The sequence below is a fragment of the Canis lupus genome, chromosome 28 (assembly GCF_048164855.1).
Source record: "Canis lupus baileyi chromosome 28, mCanLup2.hap1, whole genome shotgun sequence".
Classification (NCBI taxonomy): domain Eukaryota; kingdom Metazoa; phylum Chordata; class Mammalia; order Carnivora; family Canidae; genus Canis; species Canis lupus.
In genome coordinates, this window is record NC_132865.1 from 15,257,317 (window position 1) to 15,276,172 (window position 18,856).

Genomic DNA, 18,856 nt, shown 5'->3' on the forward strand with positions numbered 1-18,856 from the left:
AGAGGCAGATTGATAGCAGGAAGGCTATCATGAAGCTATAATTATATTTCTTCTATCCCTTTCTCCATATGATTACCTTCCATCTTTGAAGACAGAAAATTTCCCTTTTAGTAGTGCTCTTGTTTTGATGAAGAAATAAAGCGAAGTAAGATATTAGCAGCTTCTCAGCTCTGACCTTAAAAGTCAAGCTAGGCAATTTCCAAGGAACTATTTTGAGAAATGTCAATTCAGTTAATTGCGTTTAATGGAAGTTACATGGTTTAAATTTCAGCCAATACTTAATATATCATGTTGTAATTTGATACTATTTTAAAAATAACTATAACAACAAATTATGGATTATAATTTACTTCTGGGATTTAGATAATTCCCATTTCAAGAATTCACTATTTCCCATATGATTTCTATTAAAAATAAATATCTTCTTGGATAACTTTAGAAATTTTTCCAATGACCCTATTGATATTATACAACATAAAATAAAATAAAAATTCTCCCTTACAGTACCAATTAAAGCAGATTGCCAAATTTATTTAAAATATGCCCAACAACACTTGATGGGATGAGCACTGAGTGTTATGCTATATGTTGGCAAATCGAACTCCAATAAAAATATATACAAAAAAAGTATGCCCAACAAAAAGTAACATCATATAACCATTGTACAAAATTCTCTATTTTTTTATATATTAGAAGTAAATTATAGAAATATTCTTGGTTAGGTTCACAAAGTACCATTTACTAAAAATAAATACTACATTCAAATGAATTATATTTATTGACAGAATATTCTTGGCTTTAAAGTTAATTTGGATTTTATTCTAAGTACAATGTGACTTCACTTGGGACATTTAGATAGAGGAGAGATATAATCTGATTTCCACTTTGAAAGATCACTCAAATTCATGCTGATGTGTGGAGGATGGATTATGGGAGAAGAGTGGCAGCCAAGAAAAAACAAAAACAAAAAAAGCAGATGAGTGGATCTGCCCCAATTTGAACAACTTATAATTGACACTTGGTCTAAATAATTGGGAAACAACAGTGAGTGTCTGGGAATGCGGCAAACTGCTAAATTTAAAGACATGGCATTTAATCAGCTCCAGCCAGCTGTCTTACAGGAATAAAGAACTTATCTCTAGTCTTGTCAGATTTTTTGAATTTAAAGAGAAAGATATAAAATCTTGTGATTGTTAAATGTTGGCAACCAATTAAAAATTGTCTAAAAAAAACAAAACAAAACAAAACACTTAGAGCAGAACAGAACATGCCTCTAGGTCGGATTTAACCAAAAGTGTCAAGTTTACAACCTTAAGTCTGAATTAACATTTTGACCCCTTTGTTTAAATTAAAACAAGATTGAAACCTATTTTTTGGATTTTTTTCAGTGACACAGTTTTGTTCTGCTACTGAGCGTACGTTGTTCCAGATTACCATTGTTCTCTGTGTTCTGTATTATCTGCTTCTCCATGCTGTACAGAGTATTATGTACTCTATTTCTTCTATCCCTTTCTCCATATGACTACCTTCCATCTTTGAAGACAAAAATTTTCCCTTTTAGTAGTGCTCTTGCTTTGATGAAGAGATAAAGCAAAGTAAGATATTATCAGCTTCTCAGCTCTGACCTTAAAAGTCAGGCTATGCAATGACTTTCTCCAGCCCAATGCTGAATGGACAGCAGTCATAGAGGGAGATGGAACAAAATATAGAGAACTCTATATTTTCATTATTTTCCATTCCTTCCTACCAGATTGGAGGGTGGACACTAGAGTCTACAAACCAATAATTTATACATATCAGTACACTATAAAGAGAATAGTTCATAAATGTATTTGTGGTGGATTTCTATTCAAAGTCAATCAACTCTTTGTGTCTTTGCTCTTGGAAGCAAAATCCAAAAAATAAGGGGCAAGCTAAGACTTAGGGAAGTTATGTTAGAAGATTGAAGTAACATTGATTTTATTTCTATCTTTTATGTAAATCAGAGCCAAAGATCTCAATCTTCTAGAAAATATGACAGTCTAGGACTACTTTATAAATTCTGTGGTACCTAAGGTAAGCTGTGTCTCATATATCTCTGTCATGTCAGTGCTTAACATAGCACTTGATCTGACATTTTAGGTGCTCGAAAATGTGTCCTGACTAAATTATATTTCCCAAACAATTCAGCTACTAGCTGATATTGACCAAATTTCTTTCAATGATAAATTCCTACTTTTGAGATAAATGTTTTCTTATTTTTTAATAAAAATCTCCTTTACGGGATCCCTGGGTGGCACAGCGGTTTGGCCCCTGCCTTTGGCCCAGGGCGCCATCCTGGGGACCCTGGATCGAATCCCACATCGGGCTCCCGGTGCATGGAGCCTGCTTCTCCCTCTGCCTGTGTCTCTGCCTCTCTCTCTCTCTCTCTCTCTGTGACTATCATAAATAAATAAAAGTTGAAAAAAAATATTAAAAAAAAATCTCCTTTACATCTATTTTATCAGGCTAAACACCTGATGTTATTACATGGCCCCCTCACTCTATCTCATATCCCATTTCTAGGAAATAAGAAAACCCTATCAGCACTAATTTCTACATATTTACCTTGAATCTGCTTCTCTTCATTCCTTGTGCCAGTTACCAGGCTAATCCCAGCTAGCTAATCTTGCCTGGAATACTGCATTAGATTACCAGTTGGTCCCCTTGATTCCATTTTTTTCTGAAATCTATTTTCCATGCAGAATGAATGATCTATTTAAAATAGAAACCAGATCATGCCATTCCCTTGCTCAAAACATAAGCAATGGTTTCATATCAAAAATTGAACAAACTTCAAATTCATTAATATTGTCCCCAAGGCTTTATGTAAAGTAAAACCTTAACTAATTCCCTGACCTCATTTTCTACTATTACATTTCTTGATCAAATCAGTCTGGCATTTAGTCACCTTGTTGTTTCTCAAATATGCCAAGCTCACTCCTGGCTCTGAACTCAGCATTTGCTATTCTCTTACCCAGAACACTCTTCTTCAAGACATTTTTATGTCTAATTCTACTTCATTCAAATGGCTGCTTGGATAGTACTTCTTCCAAGGAGCTTTTCTTGACTTTTCCATCTGGTCATCTACATCAATTTTTCTCATTACTCTGTTTCTTTCTTGATATACATCACAATCAGAAATTATATTTTTTGTTTGTTTACATATTAGTTATCTTTCTCCCAACTAGAATGTAAGCACCTTATGTATATCAGGATTTCATGTATTGATCACTGGTATAGAGGAGATTGTGATCAATATATATTGAACTTAATTGATTTAATTACAATGATCTTGGATAAGATTCATAACTAATAAAACTTAAAATGTGTTACTAGTCAACAGTATTTATTAAGATCTACCACAGTGGAAAGTTATAATGACAATTTTGAAAAATAAAAGAGAAATATAAAATTCATTATAATCCTCATGTCCTTATAATTCTATCACAATTTCTATAGTAAACATATCATAAGACACTCAGTCTCATAAAGTAGGTAAAATAGAATAGGCAAGAGCAAACAGGTATAATTACTCATAAGATAAAAAAAAAGGAAAGAAAAATAGTTTTATTTAAACTTCTTTGGCATTAGGGGCAGAATATCTCCTTATGCCATAAAAGAGGATAATTTTCTCTTCAACAGGGGCACCTGGGTGGCTCAGTGGTTGAGCCTCTGCTTTTGACTCAAGTCATGGCTCGGGGCCCTGGGATCAAATCCTTCATCGAGCTCCCCACAGGGAGCCTGCTTCTCCCTCTGCCTATGTCTCTGTCTCTCTTTGTCTCTCATGAATAAATAAAATCTTTTTAAAAATTCTCTCTTCAACAATTTGGAAATTAAAAAAAATACTTTTAATTAAGAGATTAATTCTTTTCATTTGTCTTTCAGATGAGTAGTATTATAAAATTTTCTTGTTTTCCTTCCTCAAAAATCAATCCTGGTATTTTTTCTTTTGAAAGTCAATATTCAGCTGCCAACCCATGAGGATGTTGTAATTAGGATCAAATAACTTAATGTGGGTAATGACTTCCTCATAGTTTTCTAGTTGCCTATCAGAAATGCTTACTTTGGTTCAAAGCTACATTTTCATTATAAATCTTTTGTTTTCTGCCTCTTGATGCTTAAACAGTTTTAGGTTATTAGTCTAAAGAGATCACTTACATTGTATTTAACTCAAACAAAAATTTTTAACTCCCACTCTTATTCTCTGCATACTATCCACATTTCTTCAAGTCAAGCCAGTTAGAGATAGCCATAAGCCCAAACCAAGAAACAATCTTAACTATAGAGAACAAACTGATGGTTACCAGAGGGGAGCAGTGTGGGGGGATGGGCATTTGTGATGCGCATAAGGTTGTGTATGGAAGTGTTGAATCACTACATTGTTTACCTGAAACTAATATAACATTGTATGTTAACTGGAATCTTTTTAAAAAAGGAATAACTACAAGCAATCAAGAAACAGTAAAACAAATCTTACCAGAATATATTTTCTATTGAAGACTGCTATGTATCAATAATTTAAAATCTTAATAAAACAGCTTTAATACTTCTATGTAATATTTTAAAAAAAGATTTCATTTATTTCTTCATAAGAGATATATATAGAGAGGCAGAGACATAGGCAGAGGGAGAAATAGGCTCCCCACAGTATGCCCAATGCAAGACTCAATCCCAGGACCCCTGGGATCATGCCCTGAACCAAAGGCAGACTCTCAACCACTGAGCCACCCAGGCGTCCCACTTCTATGTAATAATTTTCTTCAGCTTAGAAATATTATTTTTGTAGAGGTGCCAAAGAAATATCAGAGATATTATTTTACATAAAAAAATGTATCTGCATTTTTCCTTAGAAAACTGCTTAGAAATTATTAGGCTGACAAAAGAAGAGGCAGAGGTAGAAGAAGAAGAGAAGGAGGAGAAGGAGAGAACATTAATGCTTCAAATTATATTTTATTTTGATGCTACTCTCTGAATATGCCACCTAATGTACTTCCACCTCACTTTTGGAAAGACTTCCACATCAAAACTTCTTTTTTTTTCTCATTGAGATGTCAACTCTATAATAACTCTTTCACTATAATGCATCTCATGTCTTTTTCCTACTTACCTGCCATGGTCCAAAATATCATATGTTCATATGTTTACTTGCTTTTTGCTTCCTCCATTGTGAAAGCATGTGGGAAAAGACCCAAACTATGCTGAAACCCCATTATTTACTTACTACTTAACTGAACTATAGCACATTAAATGTTATTGAAGAAATTTTCACATCTGTGCTGACAATTGCAGTTTAAATTCCTGATCCCAAAATGCAATGAAGAACACCACATTTACTTAATTTTCTCATTCTCCACAACAAAGACTTAAACTTCCTTACACTGAAACCCTTTCCCTCCTCCATCCTTTCAGTTCATCCTTTAGCGTAATATTGAACTATATTAGAAATAGTATGGTTAAATATTATTAGATAGTATCAGTCAGAAAATTTCTCACCTTTCTAGCAGTAAATCTATCAGCAAATCTGAGTCTGAATCCATACTTTTGTCTTTCCTCCTATTAAAGTGGAAGAAATGTTTGCTTCTCTTAAAGGCCAGCTCCTCCCTTTTTCATTGCAATCAATATTCATTGCCATTTTAGACACTCTGATATCCCTGCAATTACTACTCCCTCCTTAATTCTAAATGTTTTTTTTCCTCTATTAACTTCTGCATATGTGCATAAAAACATGATTTAATATCTCATATCTTAAAAAACAATGACATTCTCACTTCCGGCTATAACTTGATTTTTCTGAACCTTGTCATAGTAAAATGCTCTAAAGTGTTGCCTAGGGTCACTGGTTCCACTTACTCAACATTTTTCTTCAATCTAAGTAGGCTCTCATACTCAACTTTGTCAAATTCATGACTGAGCTTTTTGCTGAAAATAATGGCCAATTTATCACTTTCAGTAATATGCGGCACAGTTGAACACTCTGCAATTATGCAAGTTTTTTTTCCTTTTTTATATAATCAATGTATTAAGATATAATCCATACCATATTATTCACCCTTTTAAAGTATACAGTTCAATAGTTTTTAGTATTTCTCCAGAGTTGTGAAAATATCACCACCATCAATTTTAGAACAGTTTTATGACCTTCAAAAGAAATCTCATACCCAATCACTCTTTATTCTCCATCTCTCTCTCTCCTTTCCTTTGCCCACTCCCCACTGCCCCCCACCAGTTAGGCACCCACTCAACTAATCTACTTTCCATCAATCTGACTACTCTAGATAGTTTATATAAATGGAATCGAATCATATAATATGCAGTCTTTTGTGATTGGCTTCTTAGCATGGTGTTTTCAAGGTTCATCTATGTTATAAGATGTACCAGTATGCATTCCTTTTTATTGATCAATAATATTCCATTGTATAGATATAACACATTTATTAATCTATTTATCAGTTGGTAGACATTTGGGTTGTTTCCAGGTTGGGGCTATTACGAGTAATACTACTTCACCACACACTAAATGTGGCTCTTGCCACAATTACAATTTATCCTCTACAAAGAAGCAACTACAAGGCTTTTAAACCCAAGATTCTATCACATTTAAACAGGAAGTGATCTTGTATTGTACTTAGTGTTTATTGGATTCTTAAACAAGGAAATGGGGAATCTGTAATGTATGTGGAAACTGACTTTGATTTATTCAGAAGAATGAAGATACTAAAATCCTGAAGTTATTTTGGTAACATTAGAGAAAGTGGAAATGTTAATTTCTTTATAGCAGTGGATTGTGTATATTTGGGGAATGGACTGGGGTGAGTGTGATTATTTTTCAGCCTGTGACATATACATCTCTTTTCCCTGAGATGGTCAAAGTACCAATATCATTTCTTGAATTAAGTTATTCATCATACTTCTCTGTGGTATGAATTTGATAAGTTATTATATCATATGCCTCACTAAGAAGTTATAGAATTGCATAAAGAATAAAATAAATGACTCAGTTTGTCAATATGAATAAGTTGCTAGCCACCTGGGCTGCAGTTGACTCACCTGGGAAACCAGGCAGCTGCATCAGGTAATCTCTGGAGCCACTTTCAGCTCTAAAATTATGAGCTGTCTTCAGTGATGTGTAATTACCCTAAAAATCAAGTTATATAAGACCTTTACTGGAAGTATTTGACTTCTACTGCCAGGAAATCTTTGGCACTTTAAATGCAACTATTTTTTGGTACTTAGGAAAGCTGCCAGAGAGTGAATAAACATTAATTACGGAAACTTTCTGTTTATTACCAGAGTAAATACAATGAAAGCAGAAGTGACTTTTATCCTTCATACCAAACAATTAACAAATTAACTAACTTAATCTCATAATAATTAACTAATTAACTAACTTTTTCTCCTATAAAGTGATAGTCATATAGACGAATGATCTATTCAGTTTCTGTATGGTTTTTGATAGTGTTTCGAGATAAGCATTCCTATCATAGTAAATCTGTGCTAATTAAGTGAAGATTCAAAAACAAAGGAGTTGAGTTGACACCAGATACTCAGTTCACATAATAATCACTGGCTTTCAGCACCAAGTTTTCAAGATTATTCTAACTTCAGTGGAGGGAGACAAACAGCGGGAGCACTATGCTACAAGACCTATAGAAAAGTAGAAAAAGTAAATTGAAGAAAATCTGTTGACACAGGGACAATAGTACTAAATCATTTACCTATTAGAGAAAAAAGATACATATTGGTGATTTTGAATAGAATATGTAATAAAAAATTGTTATTTGTAAAGCACAGATCCAAATAATTTTGATTGAAGTTATTGCCATGTAAGCAATAGTCGCTTTCATTTTTAGAGGCTAGTATGTTTGCAAGTCTTAGCATGTTCATGTCTGTAGATCTCAACTAAGAAAATAAAGGATCCCTGGGTGTAGAATTTTATGGAGTGCTCATAGGCAAAGTGAGGCACAGAAGTGTTTTATATTCTTTTGACTATCATTGCTTATGAGAAAGGAAAATGCTTCCTACCAGCTGCAATTGTTCAGAGCTTCAAAGTGTTATGTCACGGTGAATTTTGCAGATTTCTGGAAGGCATTGGAATAAATATTTTTGTGTGACGATTTTATGCTGAAAGGAGTAATTTTCCTTTCTCCCTTTATTTGCTTTTTGTAACTTTATTAAGATATAAGTATAATATACTACCAATATTTAAAGTGCAAAATTTGTGGAGTGCCTGGGTGGCTCAATTGGTTAAGCATCTGCGTTGGGCTCAGATCATGATCCCAGGGTCCTGGGATCAGACCTGCATCAGGCTCCCTACTCAGAGGGGAGTCTGCTTCCCTCTGTCCTTCCCCTGGCTTATTCTGTCTCTCTATATATAAAATAAATAAATAAAATCTTTAAAGAATTGAAGTGCACAATTTGGTAAGTTTTTATATATGTATAAACTATCATCATAATCAAGAAATGAACATTATCACCTTCAAAAGTTTCCTAGGGTACATTTTTAATCCATTCTTTTCTCCATCTCCATCCTTAGGCAACCACTAATCTGGTTTCTGTTACTGTGGATTAATTTTCTTTTACATAAATGGCATTATACATTTTGCATTCCTTTTGCCTGGCTTCTTTCACTTATTAAAATGATTTTGATAAAATGATTTATCCACACTGTTCTGTACACTGAATAGTTTCTTGTTTCTTTTTTTTTGCTAAGTAGTGTTCCATTTCATAAATATACCACAATTTGTTTCTCCTCTTAATGGACACTTGGTTTGACTCTAGTTTTTGGCTATTATAAATAAAGTCACTGTGAACATTTACGTATAGTCTTTGTTGATACATATACTTTCATTTCTCATAGCTAAACACCCAGGAGTGGAATAACAGAGTCATATGGTAAATGTATGTTTAACTTTATAGAAAACTTTTAAACTGTTATCCAGAGTGACTGTCCCATTTTGCATTCCATCTGTGAGAGTAACAACTGTCCTGCGTCTTTGCTAAACTCAGTATTGTTGGATTCTATTGTTATTTGAACAATTCTAACAGTTACATAGTCATATCTCATTGTAGTTTTAATTTGCATATTCTTAAGACTCATTATGTTGAGCATCTTTTCATATGCTCAGCAATCATTTACATATATTCTTTTGTAAAATGTCTATTCAAATCTCTCCACTTTTTTTATTGTGTTGTTTTTTTTTTATTTGAGTTTTAAGAGCTCTTTACATTTCTGGATAAAGTATTTTGTCTGATATATGCTTTACAGATACTTTCTCCAGTTTGTGGTGTTTATCCTAGAGCAAAAGTATTTTAATTTGCTGAAAACCAATTCTTCAGTTTCTTTTCTTTCATGATGTGTATTTTTTTATTTTCTAACTAGAAAAATTTTCCATCCCCAAATTGCAAATATTTACTTCTGTTTTCCTCTAGCTTTACAAGTCTATATTTTACTTTCAAATATATGATTCACTTTGACTTAATATTTGTATATGATATAAGGTAAAGACTTAAGTTCATTTTTTTCATATACAGAAATGCTATTGATATAACATCATATATTGAAAACGTTTTCTTTTTTCCATTGGATTATCTTAGCATCTTTGTTGGAATAACAATTAAACATAAATGTGTGACTCTATTTCTAGAGTATCCTGTTCTGTTGATTATATACCTGTTTTTTCATTACTACCTCCCTTGATTACTGTAGCTTTCTTGTAAATCCAATTTTGTTCTTATCTTTTTTTTAAAAGATTTATTTATATAAATATATATATATTTTTAAAGATTTTATTTATTTATTCATGAGAGACACAGAGAGAGAGGCAGGCAGAGACACAGGTAGAGGGAGAAGCAGGCTCCCTGCAGGGAGCCCGATGTGGGACTCAATCCCGGATCCCTGGGATCAAGCCCTGAGCCAAAGGCAGACGCCCAACCACTGAGCCACCCAGGTGTCCTTTGTTCTTATCTTTTAATTGCTTCGGTTATTCTAGTTTGTTTGCATTTCCATATGCATTTTAAAATGAGCTTGTCAAATTGCTACAAAAAATGGAATTGCATTTAAACTGTTAGGTCAGTTTGGAGAGAATTATAATCTTAATAATACTGAGTTTCCCAGTCCATTAACATGGATCTCTGTTCATTTATTTGAATCTTCTTTAGTCTCAATCACCAATATTTGTAATTTCAGAGTAGAAGTCTTGGATGTTTTTTTGCTACATTTGTTCATAGTTATTTTAAAATTTTGATGCTATGATAAATGGGTATTTTGAAATTTCAGTTTTCAATTTTTTGCTCTTATTGTTGAAAGATCCAGTTGATTTTTCATATAACCATTGTATCTTATAACCTTGCTAAACTAATTAATTAGTTTTGTAGATTTCATGGGTATTCTAACTATACAATCATATCATTGGTAAATAGGAAAATTTTTACTTTATCTGATATTTCTTTTTATTTCTCTTTTTGGCATGATTGCAATGGCTTGAAACTCCCCTACTACAAATGTTGAATAGAAGTGATGAAGTTGGACATCTTGATTTATTCATGATTTCAGGAGGAAAAAAAATGCAGCATTTCACTATTATATATGATATTAGAAGGTTTGAGATAATAAATTTAAGTTTTTAATAGACAGTGGTATTCAGATTTTCTATTTCTTCTTTCATGACATGTCGAGATATCTGTCCATTTCATACAAATTGCTGATTTTTTTTTATTATAAGATTGTTCTTAGTATTCTCTTATCCTTTTGACATTTTTAAGATCTTTGATGATAAGACCATTCTCACTCCTGGTATTGGTGATTTTTGTTCTTTCTCTCCTTTTCTTGTGTTTTCTCTTCTTTTCCATTTTACCCATTGAAAAACTAGCTTTTGGCTTTATTAATTTTATCTCTTATCTATCTATATTTTATTACTATTATCTATTATTTTCTATATTTTATTTATTATGTTCTTATCTTTATTTTTTTCACTCTTCTACTTACTTTTTTTATATTGATCTTCTTTCTCTAACATCTTAAGAGTGAACATTAGTTGATTTTAGGTCTTTTTTTTTCTAATATAAACACTTGAAAAGCTATATGTTTCTAGGGGTGCCTGGGTGGTGGTCAGTTAAGCATCCAACTCTTGGTTTTGGCTCACATCATGATCTCATGGATTGTGGAATCCAACCCTGTGTCAGGCTCCTACTCAGTATGGAACTTGAGATCTCAGCTTGAGGTTTTTCTTTCTTCCTCTCCCTCTGCCCTTCCCACTCATGGTCTCCTCTCTCTCTCTCTCTCTCTCTCTCTCTTTCTCTCTCTCTCTTTTTAATAAATAAATCTTTTAAAAAAAAAAGCTTCCCTTCTTTCCCTTTCACTATTTCTTATATTTCACATATGAGTGAAACCATATAATTGTCTTTCTCTGATGGACTTATGATGAGATGCACTGAGTGTTATACTATATGTTGGCAAATTGAATTAAAAAAAAAAAAAAAGCTATGTTTCCTTGTTAGCACTGATTTAACTTATCCAACAGATTTCTGATATGTATTATTTTTAATGTCTTTAGCTTGAAATATTTTCAAATTTCCTCTATGATGTGATCGTTGATTCATTATTTAGAAATGTGTTTTAAAATTTCCAGATAATTTAGATTTTCCCAAATAATTTTATTGTTATGGATTTCTATTTCATTCCATTGTAGTCAAATTATGTGCTTTGTATGACTTTGATCCTTTTGAATTTAATAAGTACTTGTTTATTGGCCTCACATATAGTCTGTCTTGGTGAATTTCCCCTTGCACTTGAAAAGGATATACATTCTACAATCGTTGAATTTATTGAAAGCTTATTATGTGCCAGTTGTTTTCCTGATTTATTGCCTCCATTACCTTATTTGACATATGCCACACAGTTTGATATTTAGAGAGGTCTGATTTGTAAATCATCTTGCACAATGTCTGACATATCATCATTATGAACGAAATACATTTTAATTTTCTGCCTCTTTCCCCTATTACCCACTACATATTTAGACACTTTGTGCTACTGACTGATTAATTCACACATTTAATCAATTTATACACAATGATAAGCATTTAACTCTGCTTTGATATTATGTCTGAATTTCAGTTTCCTCACTTACAAATAGGGATTAATTATGTTTATGATGAGACAGGAAATGCCAAGTGCCTGCCACCATACCTGCCACTTAAAAAACATTCAATCACTGATTCTTTTCTTAAAAACTTGCTCACAAACTCAACATTAAGAATGATCCGATATGCTAACTATATTGTATAATAAGGGGCCATGTTATACAGACATTTACGAATAGTGATTAGTTACATCAGGCCTCAAGAAGACATAGTGTAGAGTTTGCTATCTACTATTCTGTAGTCGCAACAGTTTTCAAAGAGCATATGTAAACTTTGATTCTATTCAATGATCCTCTAAGAAAAACTTCAAAAAAATAATTACCAAACAACTGCTTGCTAATCAGAGCCTTGAATTTTAATGTTTTGGGTTACTTTTTCTAACTATCCTTCCTTTATAATAATAATACATATCCTTTAGAAGATATAAAATATATATCACATTTGATTTCCTTCCCAGTTCAGATTATAAAAGTACTAAATAAGCAATATATTTTTTATGTGCGGACTATTTGGAGAAACAAGAGACTGTGTTTCTCTTTTGCCTTAGGCAAAACCTTCCTTTATTCTAACCAGAAAGTATAATTTTAACTTACATGTAAAATATTTCTGGTGATCAATTATGACTCTCGGCTATACATTTGTGTGAAGAATGGCACTTTTTTCTTTCAGTTATTCCTAATATAAATAGAAATATTAGCATGTATATTATCTTTTTCATGACCTAGATAGGCAATAAGGTACTTCTTTTTTTCCCAAGTTTTTATTTAAATTCCAGCTAGCTAACATACAGTGCAATATTCGTCTCACACGTAGAATTTAGTGATTCATCACTTACAGACAACATCTAGCGCTCATCATAACAAAACTCCTTAAGCCCCATCACCCATTTCACCCATCCTCCTGCCCACCTCCCCTCTAGCAACCCTCAGTTTGTTCTCTATACTTAAGAGTCAACTTTATGGTTTACCTCTTTTTTCCCTCATATTCATCTGTTTTCTTAAATTATTAGGTACTTTCTTGGAAGAACATGTGAAATAGGATTGTGGTTTCATTTAGTTATTCACATTTAATCAATCTTTGTTTATTGAGGATCTTCCAACTTAAGATAAGGACAGAGATGAAGAAAAAGACCAGCATATTAAGGGATGAACATTCTCTGGCATGTCTTCAAGTACCATGTCTTCAAGTACCTTAAAGTATTCTCGGAGCATCTGTTTTATTTCTTCACATGTGATGAAGGAAATGAGAACTGGCAAGATTTTACTAAAAGAATGATATTGTGGAAGAACTTTGTTGTTTTTGCTACTTGGTGGTTGTGCATAAAATCTCAGGATTTGATTTCAGTTTCAGGTAAGGACTCCTCCCCCATTATCAACCTATGTTTCAGATGAATTTGACTCTTTGCCTATGAGACTGGCATAGGCTCTGATTGTCTTCTAAGGAAGAGAGGCACAAGCTCCTGGTTACACAATTGATTCAAGAATGAGCCTGTGGCCCAATTAGATCCAAAGAGATAAAATGAGACTTTGCCAAAATTTTGCATAAATAGAACCTCATTATTTTCTAGTGGATATAAAATCCAGGCAAATATAAGTACTAAAGCCTCCACTGACATTTGCTACCACACATAGCCCAATATTGCTGATGGGCTGAAATATAGATAGGAACATTGGCTGAGTTATGAATTCAGCTCCTTGACTTTTCTAATGTATGAACTAATCTATATAAAACCTTATTACTTAATCCCACTTGGGTTAGGTCTCTGTTATTTATAACCTTGTTTCAAAGAAGGGGCAGCGTAGGTAACAAATTTATTCTATTCTGGGATCTACTTCTGCTCACGACAAGACAATTCTTGGGCAAAATAGTTAATATAAGAGTATGGAGGCTCATTTCCATAGACAGTATAGGATTCAAGTAATTGACTTACAGATTCAGCAGAATTTCTCTAGTGGGTCTTGGCATTTCAAGCCCAGTGGGTTTTACGACTCATTTATGGAAGAAAAACATGAGTTTCCTCATTCTTCCTCTAATCCTCTTGTCTCTATTCCTTTCTTTTTGAGTACGTAATTATACACACACACACACACACACACACACACACACACACACCCCTTCCAAGAGCAAATAATGATTTTCTAAGATACCATAGTCTTTGTCTATATTGGGGAAAAAATACATTTTCTAAAAACATAATCATGCAGAAAGAGTTCCTTTGCCTAAATGGAAGGCCTTTTCTATTAGCAGGCAAAGCAATTTAGCTTTCCTTTGACTCTGTCCATTCTAGACTAGTTATGTACTCATTAAATAAGCCCAAAGGACCCATTAAAATATTTTCTCAAACAAAATCTTCCTGAAAAATGAATTCTTTGGTCCCACATGAGTGAGAAAACAGTTGCAAATTGTTTGTTTTTTTAATTAGCAACTCTTTTTTGTTTAGATTATAAACTGGCAGAGTCATTCTGGAAGGAAATCGGCCAATGTTTTTGAAAAAATTGTGTTTGACCTAGGACCCAGCAGCCGCACTCTTAGGTTAACATGCCAGAGAAAGTCTGGCTCAGGACTCTCAGTAAACATACACAGAGTTGTTTATCCAGGTGTTTCTTAGGAGAGGAATGAAGGGAAGGCAATCTAGGTGTCCATCACTAAGGAAATGAAGAAGTAAAATGTGGTGGAGTCAGGCATTAAGGGATATGACGCAGTAATTGTAGAATATGAGTAGGTCTCAGAAATATGGTGCTCACAAAAAACACATATGAAACAGAACAAAATCTACAATGTACCATTTCTATAAATTAAAAAACACAATCACACAAAATATACCACATATTTTAAAAAGGTAAACACATATTTGGGGATACAGATGTAACATTCAAAGTGGTGATTAATAGAAGAGAGGAGAAACAATAGTTGGATTTGGGAAAAAATTAAAAACAGGTGATGATTCACTATCAGGTGAGAAATATGACTAAATCAACTCACTGCTACAGATATTACAGCAACAACATAACAGTGACCTCCATTGACCTTTTGGACTATTCATTTCAAATGTAGTTTGTCTTAGAGAGCATTATAAAAGCTTACTGTACCACAGGGGAGATACTCATGTAATAAGAATATGAGTCACCTATGTTTAAGAATTCCCTCCATTATGGCTAAGTGAGGAGATGTGAACTGAATGTGAAGCAGGGAATACTAAAAGGTTTCCTGATTTTAGATATTTTTAAAAATCATTTACTGTGATAAATTATAGTCAGGGCATAAAAACTAGCTTATACCAACTGTTGCAATTTAATATTTCATTCAAAACTACATATGTATATTTACATCTATAGATATAGATAAGTATAAATTGTTCTTTTTACTTTTAATTCATGTTTTTCTTATTTCAAAGATAATGCATATGCATTATTAAAAATTTAAGAAATACTGAATGGTTCTGAGAAGAAAATTTAAATGACTCATATGTGTCCATCAAAAGATAAACAATGTAAAACATTTTAGCATACATGCATTTAAGGATTTTCTGTGTCTGTTGTACATGTACACACATAAATACAGTTTCATATCCAACAAAAGAGTGAAGTACTAGAATGCTATTTTGTAATTTTCTCACCTTGCAATATATTGTATAAAATTTCACATTTCATTAAGTATACAAGGTATTTGTAATGGCTGCCTCATATTCTATGGCAGGACTATAACTGAAACTATTAGCCAACTTCTTACTGCTCTAGGCAAATATGGATTTTTATAATTATTTGCTATTGTAAACAATGTTTTGAATAGCATCACAAAAAGATAGGAAGTATTTTTCTTGGGATGTATTCCTACAAGTAGGTTTGCTGGGTCAAATGGCATATACGTGTTGGTAATTGTAGGAGGAGGTCTCGACTTAACAATAGAAATTGAACCTGCCATGTAAAAGGCTCAAAGTTTCCAAGATTCGCTAAGTTTAAATTACTTTATATTTAATGACAAATCTAATAGCACTTTTTTCTTGAAAATATTCACTGAAGCATGTTTCTAAGGATAAAAGAAAATTATTATAGAGCAATTCTAAACAAAAGATGAATAGGAAACACACTACAGCTATGGTAGCTGATGGAATCCTGGCTCTCACAACACTCAGCTGTGTAAACTTGGACAAGCCTCTTAACTCATTTGTGTCTTAGTTACCTAATCTATATGATGGAAAAAACAATAGTGCCTGCTTCACATACCTGTTTGGAGGTTTACATGAGTGTGCATGTGTATGTATGCGTGTGTAGATGCATGTGTATATGCACATATGCTCAGGCTAATGCCTAGAATATTGTTTTGGCTCTAAAAATGGTAGCTATTATTGTTGTGTTGGTAGCTATTATTAAGTAAATTACTAGACTGAATCCTAATGATAAAATCACCCTGTCCTAACTTTGACACTTTCTATTTCTCTGCTGCATTATCTGATATCTATAGTCACTCTAGAGGAGGAATAACAGAAAGAATGTCATTTCATCTTTAAGACACAAACACAAAATATGTGCTCACATACACACTCAGACACACACACACACATCATGTAAGATGTATTTACTTTGATCCATCCTATACAATTGTACTCTGTTCTAATAGCATGTAGTGTATTTCTCAAAACTCCCTTTTCTAAGAAGAGCTAATGCCAAAGAACAATTACATGACCACAGGTTGTAAATTCTGTGGCTTTCCATACCCTCTAAATCTGCACCTTCCTCTATAATCTGATGAAAACCAACAGTAACTGCAAATATAAAATTTAGTGACTGGAACTGTGTTTTGAATTGTAGTTATTTTAACAAGCTCTGCCTTTTAATTAAACATCACAACTCAGAGAATTTAGTTTCTAATATTTACTTGCAATTTTCCAGTTAAAGATTACAGCTCAGAGATTTTCTTCTTTCTTTCTTTCTTTCTTTCTTTCTTTCTTTCTTTCTTTCTTTCTTTCTTTCTTTCTTTCTTTCTTTCTCTCTCTCTCTCTCTCTCTCTTTCTTTTTTCTTTCTTTCTTTCTTTCTTTCTTTCTTTCCAATTTAGGATGTTTATTATTAATTTTTTTCATCATTCTTTTCATCTACATTGTTTCATGTCTTCTTAAATGGGTATGAAATATTAAAGTCCTTTCATTAAGAAGATACTGGCTAATAGGATCCAACAGTATATTAAAAGGATTATTCACTACAACTAAGTGGGATTTATTCCTTGGCTGCAAGGGTGGTTCAACATCCACAAATCAATCAGTGTGATATACCACATTAGTGAAAGAAAGTACAGGAACCATATGATACTCTCAATACATGCAGAAAACACATTTGATAAAATACAGAATCTTTTCTTGATTAAAATGCTCCACAGTGTAGGGATAGAAGAAATATGCCTCAATATCATAAAAACCATCTATGAAAAGCCCACAGCAAATATCATTCTCATTTGGAAAAAACAGAGCTTTCCCCCAAAGGTCAAGAACAAGATACAGATGTTCACTATTACCACTATTGCTCAACATAATATTATAAGTACTAGCCTCAGCAATCAGACAACAAAAAGAAATAAAAGTCATCCAAATCAGCAAAAAAGAATTTAAACTTTCACTCTTAGCAGACTCTATGTAGAAAACCCAAATACTACACTGAAAAATTCTAGACCTGATACAGGAATTTAGCAAAGTGGCAGGCCATAAAACCATTGCACAGAAATCAGTTGCACTTCTATTCACTAACAACGAGACAGAAGAAAGAGAAACTAAGGAATTGATCTCATGTACAATTGCAATAAAAACCATAATATACTCAGGAATAAACCTAACCAAAGATGTAAAGGATCTGTACTCTAAAAACTATACAACACTCACGGGAAAAAAATTGAGGAAGACACAAAAGAAAATGGAAAAACATTCCATGCTCATCGACTGGAAAAACAAATATTGTCAAAATGTCTATGCTACTTCGACATTCAATGCAATCCCTATCAGAATACCACAAAGATTTTTCATATAGCTGGAACAAATAATCCTAAAATTTGTATGGAACAAGAAAAGACCCTGAAGAGCCAGAGGAATATTGAAAAAGAAAACCAAAGCTGGTGGCATCACAATTCTGGAATTCAAGCTATATTACAAAGCTGTAAACATTAACACAGTATGGTACTGGCACAAAAATAGACACATAGATCATTGCAACAAAATAGAGAACCTGATATGGACCCTCAACTCTATGGTAAACTAATCTTTGACAAATCAGGAAAGAATATTCAATGGAAAAAAGACAGTTTCTTCAACAAATGGTGTTGGGAAAACTGGACACCACATGCAAAAGAATGAAACTGGACCACTTTTTTACAATATGTCTAAAAATAAATTCAAAATGGCTGAAAGACCTAAATGTGAGACAGGAATCTATCAAAATCCTAGAGGAGAACACAGGCAGCAACCTCTTCGACCTCAGCCACGGCAACTTCTTGCTAGACACATCTCCAAAAGCAAGGGAAACAAAAGCAAAAATGAACTATTGGGACTTCGTGAAGATACAATACTTTTGCACAACACAGAAAACAGTCAACAAAACCAAAGACAACCAATGGAATGGAAGAAAATATTTGCAAGTGTCTTATCAGATAAAGGACTAGTATCCCAAATCTATAAAGAACATCTATAAAGAACCTATCTGGGATGCTTGGGTG